The 4,486-nt window shown below is 34.0% G+C and overlaps 1 pseudogene; it reads left to right on the top strand.

The window, feature by feature from the left end:
• The first annotated feature begins 267 nt into the window (after window positions 1-267).
• On the top strand, window positions 268-2,456 carry LOC145840243 (arginine--tRNA ligase, cytoplasmic pseudogene; annotated as a pseudogene).
• Window positions 2,457-4,486: the final 2,030 nt, after the last annotated feature.

Here is a 4,486-nt window from a genome sequence, read left to right as displayed (position 1 = left end):
CATTTTTTATAAAGCACATATAAAGTAGCATTACAGTATTTATTTTATAATAATTTAGGCAGTTTTTTACCTTAAATTTTTAGAGTAAAAATAAACAAAAAAAAATTGTACTTCTGAATCGTGAAGTAATTAAGAAAACTTGGAAAAAATTTAGAAAAAACTTTGGCAACTATATATAGTATATGATAATTTTATAATATTAGCGTATAATGTATTATGTATAATAATTGGACAGATAGTTTATAAGTAAATTTTAAAAGAAGTGCAATGGATGCTACAAAATTGAAACATGTAAGTGACCAAGTCATTAGTCAAGAACATGAGGCAAAAAACTTGATGCAGCAAATCAAGGAAGTGCAAACTAGTGAGACTGATGAACTAAGCAAAACAGACGAGATAAAAAAGCTTGAAGCAGAAAATAAGAAGCTAGAATACCAAGCCATGCATTTGAAAATTGCCAATGAAGAAGAACAAACCTCTTCTAAAAAATTGATGGATATTGTTATAAAGTTGTCTCAATTGTTCCAGCAGGCTGTTAATGCTGCTTACCCAGATGTTGATTGCAAAATGTCAGTTATGCCAAGCATCAAACAAGCTTCTGACTTTCAATGCAGCAATGCCATGCAAATCTCTGGAATGTTGAAAAAAAAAGGCACTAAAGTTGGGCCTAGGGAAGTTGCCCAGAAAGTTGTGAACTGTCTGCCTCAAAATGCATTGATCAAGTCAACTACGGTTGCTGGACCCGGATTCATAAACATCTTTATCGAGCCAGAGTTTCTCAAGATGTCTATTGCAAACTTGCTTGTTCATGGTGTGGAAGTTGAAAAATGCGGACACAAAGGAAGGGTTGTAATAGATTACTCTTCACCCAACATCGCCAAAGAAATGCATGTAGGTCATTTGCGCTCTACCATTATTGGAGACTGTATTGGAAACTTGTTTGAGTTTATTGGTCACGATGTGCTGAGACTTAATCACCTTGGTGACTGGGGAACTCAATTTGGAATGCTCATTGCTCATCTGATTGACACGTTTCCCAACTACAAGGAAGTTAGTCCCCCAATTCAAGACTTGCAAACATTTTACAAGCAGTCAAAGAAGAGGTTTGACGACGATGCTGAGTTCAAAAAGAGAGCTTACCAGTATGTGGTAAAACTGCAGAGCCGCGAGCCAGATGTGACAAAGGCCTGGCAGCTGATTTGCAAGGAGTCCAGCAAGCAGTTCAAAGCTGTGTATGAGCGGCTGAACATTTCTAAAGACCTCAAAGAAAGAGGAGAGAGCTTTTACCAGGACCTCATGCCTGGAGTTGTCAAGTTTTATGAAGAAAAAGGAATGGTTAAAGTGGAAGATGACAGAAAGCTTGTCTTCATTGAAGGCCAGTCTTACCCAATGACCATTCAGAAATCAGACGGAGGCTTCACTTATGACACAAGTGACTTGGCAGCACTTAGCCAAAGAGCAAACGATGAGAAGGCAGAATTTATTTTGTATGTGGTGGACAGCGGACAGGCGAGCCACTTTGATCTGGTGTTTGCGGCTGCAGAGAAAGCTGGTGTTTACGATAGCAAGAAGACCAGAGTGGAGCATATTGGATTTGGTGTGGTGCTTGGTGAAGATAAAAAGAAGTTCAAAACGCGATCAGGTGAGAATTAATCTAATTGTCTGAATAACGATATATTAATTATATCAGATGTTTTTATTAAGATATTGATGTTTTTATGATATTGTTAATTAATAATCTCAATTAAAAGATGAAAGTTTTACCTTTAATTTTATTGCTTTAAGTTGTAAAGTTGTAACATTTGTTTATCAAAACTTAATTATTTTATCCAGGTACCACAGTTCGCCTGGTTGATTTACTCGACGAAGGGCTGAAGAGATGCGAGGAAAAGTTAAAGGAGAACGGCAGAACTAAGGAGCTGACTGTAGAAGAGTTGGAAGAAGTGAAGAAGTCAGTTGCTTACGGATGCATCAAATACGCTGACTTGTCGCACGACAGGACCAATGACTACGTCTTTTCCTTCGACAGAATGTTGGAAGACAAAGGCAACACTGCGGCCTACTTGCTCTACGCCTACACCAGGATTTGCTCCATTGCTAGAAACGCGGGAGTCAGCCAAGAAAGCCTTAACGAGTACGCTGCAGATTCGTTGAAGAAGGGAGGCGTTGAGATCAGTCATCCCAAAGAGGAGGAGCTGGCAAAGAGCATTCTGAAGTTTCCTACTGTTCTCAACACCGTGTGCAGCAACCTGAAGCCGCATGTGCTGTGCGAGTACTTGTACGACCTCAGCAAGACGTTCACAGAGTTTTACAGCACCTGCTACTGCATACAGAAGGATGAGAAGACTGGCGAGACCAAGATCCACATGAACAGGCTGTGCTTGTGCGAGGCTACTGCCAAAATAATGCAATCTCTCTTCAAAATCCTCGGCTTGAAAACTGTTGAAAAAATGTAATTAGTTGTAAATAAAATAGGTATTAGAAACCAAAATTGTTAATTTTTATAAACTATTTCACTAAACTCTAACATTTTTTATTGATTCCATATAGGCCAGTTACATTCAGCCGGTTTTATTTATTGAGTTGTGTGTTGTTTGCTATTTATATTACCTAGCTAAAGTTGTTAAATTAAGATATTTATTAAGTTTAAAAATATTCCTATGTCTAATTAATTTTCTATATTATCAATTATGATTCCAAACTCTAGAGGTATTGATAAAATAACTATTTAAAGTATGTGTCTTGTTCGATTATAGCTAGCACACTTCTACTCTATTGGTAGTACGAAAAACAATAAAGTTTTAGCAATCCATAAATTATATTTTAATTTAAATGAAAAACACATAGCAAGTTAATCTGTTTAAGCACAGTGTTGTTAAGTATAATGCTGTAAATAAGGTTTTCGTTTATATTAAGTTTTAACCAATTAAGATATTTTACTTAAGAGCTAGTTGAATATAGTTACAAACTTATTCCTAAGTTATGAATAAAACACACTTTAAATAAATGCAATTTACTTTATTTTAAATAATAATCCTTAGTCCCGAAGAAAAACTATTAAATCACGACAAAAATATAATCTATTTAAAGTATTAACAATCGTAAAGTCATATAAATACTAACATCAACTCCGCGATGTAGACGTTTTCTTGATTCTCGAAACTAGAAATAAATGTTGAATTTAATCGTAACTTGTTCTTACTAATTCACCAACGAAGCAACTAACGCGTATTCGAAAGACAAACACAAATATATACGTATTGAAATGAAAAATGAATTATTTTTAATAAAAAAACTGTTTGCTTTTTTAATACTGAAAGCACATTATGAAAACAGTGAAAAACACTTTACAACCCGCTTTAAAATAAGAAATAAAAATATAAATATCAGCACATTATTTCGTTTTTATTTTTTAAATTAGTGTTTAAAGCCTGGTTTTAAATAATTTAAATCCTTAAAATCCTACTTAACTTCAAAATTTTATATTAATGTCAAAAGGGCGGTCAAAAAAAGTAAGAAAAAGAAACTGTATTACTTATTATCTCAAAAATTATATAATTTACAAAAATTAAGATAAAACACAACATAAGGACAAAGTAAAAGTGATAGTCATTTAGTTGTCTTTAATCATTCTAAATTAATAAAGAAAGTGACCAAGCGGTTCAGTTCTGTCCAAAAAAATCCACGGGTAGAGTACCACTCTTTGCGTTTTCTACAATGTACTCTATACCTTCCGCGCTGATTCTGCCGAACGTCAAGATGGCTGTTAGTGCAACGCAGTAGACGTTTTAATTTCTTGTAAATTTTTTGTTCCACTGCCTAAAAAGTTTTGTCTAATTTACCTTGTAAGTATGCTTATTACACACGTTTTCCAGGACTAAAATGTTGTTAACAGCTATTTTTGCTGATTGGGCGCATAGGAACAATGCTGACAAGTTTGGGTAATTTCTGTTTTGATTCAAAACAGTTGGCATCAATTTGAGCAGATTACCCTCTACTTTTTACCAAACTTGTCGCAGATTTTTTCTTCCACCACTGCAAAATGAAGTCTTGGATTTTCGGGTCCAAATAATCATTCATTAAAACAAATCTGTATTTTCTTCTCATTATTCTTACTGATTTCTCTTTTGTCTATATCTTCACCTTCTTCGTTCAGCTTGGCTATTTCCGTGCCTGCTCTTCGGCACACCTTGTGGGAACTTACCTTTCATAATTTTATGTCGTATAAAACATTTTTGTTAAAGGTGTACTTTAAATTTTATAAGCGTAACAGTGATATAAATAATAATATATTGAAACATTTATAAAATTGTTATGTATTTTTTCACTTTTAATTGAGTGAAAATTTAATAAATATTCAACAAGTCATTAATACTCAGCATTCTTGTGATTACCAACATATTTTCTTTACTTTTAAAATGTTTTTACATTTGAAAAGAAAACTGCATCAAAGTGACTGCAAAATTTAACATTGGTTGGTAGAGTC

Source organism: Thalia democratica, chromosome 1, assembly GCF_965202585.1.
Source record: "Thalia democratica chromosome 1, ktThaDemo2.hap1.1, whole genome shotgun sequence".
Classification (NCBI taxonomy): Eukaryota; Metazoa; Chordata; class Thaliacea; order Salpida; family Salpidae; genus Thalia; species Thalia democratica.
Note: the sequence above shows the minus strand (reverse complement) of the source record. Positions and strands in the feature narration are given on the sequence as shown.